This window comes from Limanda limanda, chromosome 8, assembly GCF_963576545.1.
Source record: "Limanda limanda chromosome 8, fLimLim1.1, whole genome shotgun sequence".
Taxonomy (NCBI): domain Eukaryota; kingdom Metazoa; phylum Chordata; class Actinopteri; order Pleuronectiformes; family Pleuronectidae; genus Limanda; species Limanda limanda.
The window spans coordinates 15,435,674-15,441,673 of NC_083643.1; positions in this window are offsets into that span (position 1 = coordinate 15,435,674).

Sequence of the window (6,000 nt, forward strand, 5' to 3'; positions counted from 1 at the left end):
AACTAAAGCTACTTCTGCACACATTGCCGATCAGCTACTTCAGATCAGTTCAGGTCTGTTTAAGCAATAGACATAATCTGAACAGCTTTTCAAAATAAACGCGTTGTATTTCAACTCAATATAACGCATTGGAGCAACAAAATTATTACACCTTTTAATGTCTGTGTCAGTCCGATATGTTGACATAAGAGGAGTAAAATTATCAAAATGATCTGGTGATGATTGAGCCCCAGTTTGACCCAGTTGGTGAACTCTGCTGTAGTTTATCCGAGGACGTAGAAGAAGACATTTTAACCCTAACCCTTTTATTAATATTGATAGTATCATGTGACCAAATCGCAGCTAATGTCACACTGCACCTCCCTGGGCCAATAAGAATAAACATGTGTGAGACTGATCAGATGAATGGTTAGCGAGATATGCTTTCCTCATACAGACATGCAAGTGATTTTAGAATTAGATGTCGAAAAAAAAATAGTCTCCTCCTCAGCTTCTTTCATTTCATCCACCCAAAGTGTCTGTTAAATTGACTTCCAGCATCTCTTTTCTCTGCATGTCTAAAGAAGCCTTTGGTGTGTGTCTGGTTCTACAGGGAGCTCCAGCAGTTCAGGCTCCACAGTTCTCCAGTGGTTACAGCCGTGTACCCAGAGAGGTGCCAATCCAGACGTCTCTCACCCTTTCTGATACAGAGCCCACAAGGCACGGCGAGGCACAAGTCCCTGATCAGGACATGCTACCGTCTTCTATCAATGTTGACCAGCCACACTCCTCGTGGCTCTGGCACAGCGGCATCATGGGAACTTGTCTAATCCCTCTTCTTGATTATCTCAGGTCAGTAGATGTGCTACGTTCCCACCTTGAGAATAAGACAAAGGAAACACACCGAAGGTATGTAAAGAGGAAACACTCCGAACCTGTGGCTTTTTTTTCTTCAGTTGATGAGTTCAAACTTTGCTTCTCCTGAGGTGCGAACCTTTTCCGAGAGACGCCTCGGCACGATCTGATCTGACATCATTCCACTTATTTCCAGGCTGCGTCGGGGAGGTGAGGATTAAAAAGATAAAACGCGGGCTTTTATGTACAGGCCACTTTGCTAATTAGACGGATTAAATTGCGCTCTGTGAGGGGAATTCATTTGCAAGTGAATGGCAGTTAGCAGGCGAACGTGTATGGCAGATGACACAAACCCCCGAGGGTATTCCATGGTTAGTTTGGTACAATTTAGAAATTACACAACTCGTTTACTAAATAACAGGCTCATTTTTCCCTGAACTGCTTCCTTTAGTGGCTCACTGTCACTTGACTTTCAGATGTGTAGAAAATAGGTTAGTCTATTCCAGTGAATGAAGCCTCCTGGTAGCACCACTCACTTCAGTAATAGATGGCCATTTATAATTCATGAGGTGGCTAGTCCCCCAAGTTAATTTTGCCCAAGGCACTGTTTATTTCTGCTTTGTACTTTGTTTAAAGTCAGTTGTTGACAACTCTTGTACATGTCAAACTATCACCGCTAATAATTGCTTAAGGAGATAGAACTTTTGCAAATGTTGGTTCCACCAGAGGTACACTCGCCTCGCCCGATGCAGAACTTCTTCAGATGAATTTTTGATTCATCTCCTTCTCGCTCTTGACAAAAAAGTCCTCTGTAATTCAAAGCAATAGCTGTGAGAGGAATTATAAAAAAGAATAATGTAGTATGCTCACCATAACATCCTAGATTTCATGTGAGATCGGAAACGTCTCTCTCACTCTCTCTCCTCTCCCATCCCACCCTTTCTTTCTCCAGCTCGCTGACAGACATTTTTACTTTTTTGCATATTGACCAAAGAGGAGCTGCGCCGGTAGACGATGACTGTCACACGCTGTGGATTGACAGGATCTATTGTAGGAGAGCGACGGCCTTGGGCACTACCTCTGTGGGTCATCCCCGTTCCTCTCACCGTGCAGATACAGCGACATTCTCTCAATACAAGCAGTCACTTGATTAGTGCCAATTATCCAGACTGTCACTTTCCCTGGTGAGGGCGGCCCAGGATGCGCCCCGTCCCCCACACTTCCCGTCTAGAGCGGACGTGCACTAAAAGTCTGCACTCGTAGCTGTAGGCTGTGGGAATGATTTCGAAGGCAGAGACGAGGGGGGGGAATAAAAGAAATGCGGGAAGCAAGTTCTGAGTTTGACAGTGTGATGGCATTGACTTCCGAGACAGTTACAAGGGGAGTGTCACTTCTCCCACAAAGACGTCTCCCCAGGGCTGCACCGTCTTCCATCAGTCAGTCAGTCGCTAACTTAATATTCAGTTGTACACTGTCTACAGGACCCAACTGGGTTACATTCACTAAGGTATACAGAGTTCACTTGTAAGTCTGTTGGTTTTATGCGAAACCAGAGGTACTAACTTTAATATAAATGTGCAGAAATGTAGCACGAGTGTTAACAAAAACAGTCAACTCTACCAGAGCATAATTCATGTGGCTGACGGAAAGAAATTCGGCAACAATTAGAATCGTGAAGTAGGAAGGCCGTAAATCTCTGGAGCCAGTAAAATCAAATCCAGTCCAAACATGTGTTAACAGCTGGTGCCAGACCTGAACAAACACGGCAAACAAAGACAGGGCACAGAGGTCATACATGTGGCCTCGAGAAATTCAAAAGAATGCAAATATTATAATCAAATGACAAATTCAACAAAGGGTTTTTATGGGCCACTGAGCAAATCTTCCTTTTTAATGTCTTATACTTGTTTCCTCTGTTCCTCAACCTCTTCATTTAAATGTCAAAAGTCAGATTAAGTCCATCCTCGTCTCCTATGTGGTTCCAGCCTCACTCTCCACGTCTTGGCTCCACTATTTTCCCTGGTTCCAAAAACACAATCCCAGTGTTTTTTCGAGCGCCCCTCTTTAAACAGTGCTGCTGTGTGTTTACTGATCTATTTCTTGACGCTTTTATGTTGTTACTGTGTCTCTTGTAACTTCTCAGTATTCAGCGGCGGAGAAGTGAGACGCAGAGCAGAGCTCCTCTAAACAGCAGAGGTTATCCTCAGTATGGATGTCTGCAGGGGAGTAAACACCATTGGAGCGCGCGAGTGAATATTTTGTATGAGAGGATATTAATTATTCATGCCCGCCTCATTGTGTATGATGATGTGTCAGGATGTTTGCCAATAAACAACAATATTCCTTGTAGGATTGATCCAATATGAAAAGTTGTTGAGCTAGTTCTTCTCGGTGTGAAGAAGTCTGAGGAATGCAGAATGTGGGAGAGCAGGCACTGGTACTTATTTATGGAAATATCAATATTGTATCATAATGCCGTATCCTCTCCTCTTAGTATAAACAACACCATCAAAACGGGCGCTTCAAATCTGGACTGTGAGAATGTGGCGTTAATATGAGGATTAAGGGAGACGGGAAACCACTGTGTGCAAAGCTGTGTAATCAGATCGATTTGAGGCAGGAAACTGGGTCAGTGTGGTTTCTGGGATTTTCGGGGATTGGCAGAAAAGTGCACACTTACGAAAGGAGACACAAAAGAAATACCTTGTTTCTGAGGTGTTTATTCTGCTCAAACAGAGGCGCTAACTACGAGCAGCACATTGTTGGCTCTCCGTGCAGAGTGATAAGCCGGCCTGGTTTGTCTGCAGGGGGAGTTCTGCTCTCTTTCATGGTAGCGGTGCCCCCGCCACCGTCTCCCTGCGCCGCCCGGGGGAATACATCACCACACGGGCAGGACAGCAGGCCGGCACAGGCGTTATAATTGCCATCTCCTCCTAGTACACATTGTGCACTGCAGAGCACGGTGATTAAATCAAAAAACTCCTCTGCATCCCAGCTCTTTACCTTGCAGGCAAACAGCAGGCTCCTCTGGGATGGGGTCATCATGGCCCCCTCTGTGTTCTGTGATCTTTACAAAAAGGAGGAGGGGAGGGGGGGGGGGATGCAGTCTGCTCACTATTATGTATCACTGCAGAAAAGAACCACGAAGAACTGAATGGGTATTAAAATCAATATTCATCTAAAGCTTTTCATTCACCTGCAATGATGAGGTGCTGGATACAAATTTTAAACGGCGGAAAGTAGAATTGCTGCGTGTGAACAACAATTTCACGTCGTGGAATAACACCAAATTTTAATTATTGGTAACGTTTCCATTAGCTCCTTTTATTCCTGATGAAACACCGACAGTTTGAGCGCATCCTCGATCATTAGCATCCTGATTTAAATGTGCGTGCGATCATTAAAACACAGATAATTCACCTGGAGCCATAAAGAAAATTAGAGCAGGGTTTTATTCAGAGTTATCGTCCTTGGACAACCCGCACATACACACAAAACACACCATTATCACTTGGGTTAATGGCTTTGTTAATTTGAAGACATTAACAACTGCTCGGCTGTCCCCAATGAATGTGTCATACAAGCCAGGCCTTGTATTGTTAAATGGGTTGCTAAGTAGATTGATTTCTTTAGCTGCAAAGCGCAGCAGTGATGTAGGCATGCAGGTTAATTAAACATTTACACACAAACACCCAACAATCTATTGTGCACCTTTAATTTATGACATGTATATGCACTTTCATCAGGATTTTCTTTTGAGAGCATATGTTTGCTTGCTCCGTCCTAATTGGCACCATGCCGGGTTTTTAGCACGCTGCTGTTTCTGAGGGGTGACTGGGATTGTGGAGCTCTCCACACTCGCCCATAACAGGGACAAAGCGGCTTCTCCTCTGCGCAGGGAGGCACCAGAGATAAAGATTCACGCACCTGCACCCACACCTCCACCTCCGCTCCTTTTCATCTCAGGCACCAAGCACAAGCAGAGGAAACAATAAAAAAAAAACACTGATTCCTAATCAGCTCTCTGCACATGCCTCCACCTCTCAGCTCCTTTTCAGCACACACACAAACGTAAAGTGTACACATTTGTACACAAAAACACACACACAGTCCACCACAGAGACCTCCACACGGGGCTCTGATGAGTAGAAGTGAGCACCACACCTTCAAAAGAAATGTGTTTTTTCCTTCTTATTCAGAAAACTCATGGGGTCACGAGGACGGGGAAACTTCTTGCGTTTTTTTTGTTATTTTCGAAGAATTTCTACATTTGTGAGAGCAATGTGGGATTTGGGGCCAGGGGCGCTCGATGGTTTCCGTCTTTCATGTATCCTCTGCTGACAGAAGCTGAGCTGACAGGAGAGCAACAAGGGAACAATCAATCACCTTTCTTCTCAACTTTTCTTTCTGGCCCACATATGTGTTGGTTAATTTGTTAACACTGGGTTTTTGTCTCTCTCTTTTTTTTCGTACTTTTCTTTAGTGGTTGTCTAAGTGATGGAGCGTAACACTCCTGCACTGCAGCAACAGTGAGCTATGATGAATTCCAATCATCACTCCATATGCCAGGCCTCATTAGCTACGGATGTGTTTGCTTACAGCTTCGCCTAAATACCTCAAGTAGTGGATGCATGTTGTTTTTCTCTCCCCTTTTAAGTTCTCTCCCTCGCTTATTCACACACACACACGCACACACACACACACACACACACACACACACACACACATGCACAGATACACGACGCACACACACCCTGGAAAAGCCTTTAATACACTTGCCAAACGCGGGCCCTGGGTAAGATTCCTTGAGGGCAATGTGTATCCACAACAGTGTCTCTCCCTCAGACATGTGGCATGGGTAAACAACACAGTTAAGCCTAAAACAATGTGCGTCCCTGATGACTGCAATTATTTATGAAATCAAACACAATTCAGCTCTTCGCCAAGTGGGACAGCTCTCCTGATCACTCAACAAATCTCCACTCTTTCACTGCTCATGATAATCTCACCACTCGGTGCAGAAAGGGTCGTATTTCTGTTATCGTGATCATCAAAATCATGATTATCAGCACACTTACCTTTCACTTGCATTGATCCTGGACGCATCTACATTAACGGCATCCAGACCAAGCTGAACATGTGTAAAGAATGCGACCTCGAGGCCCT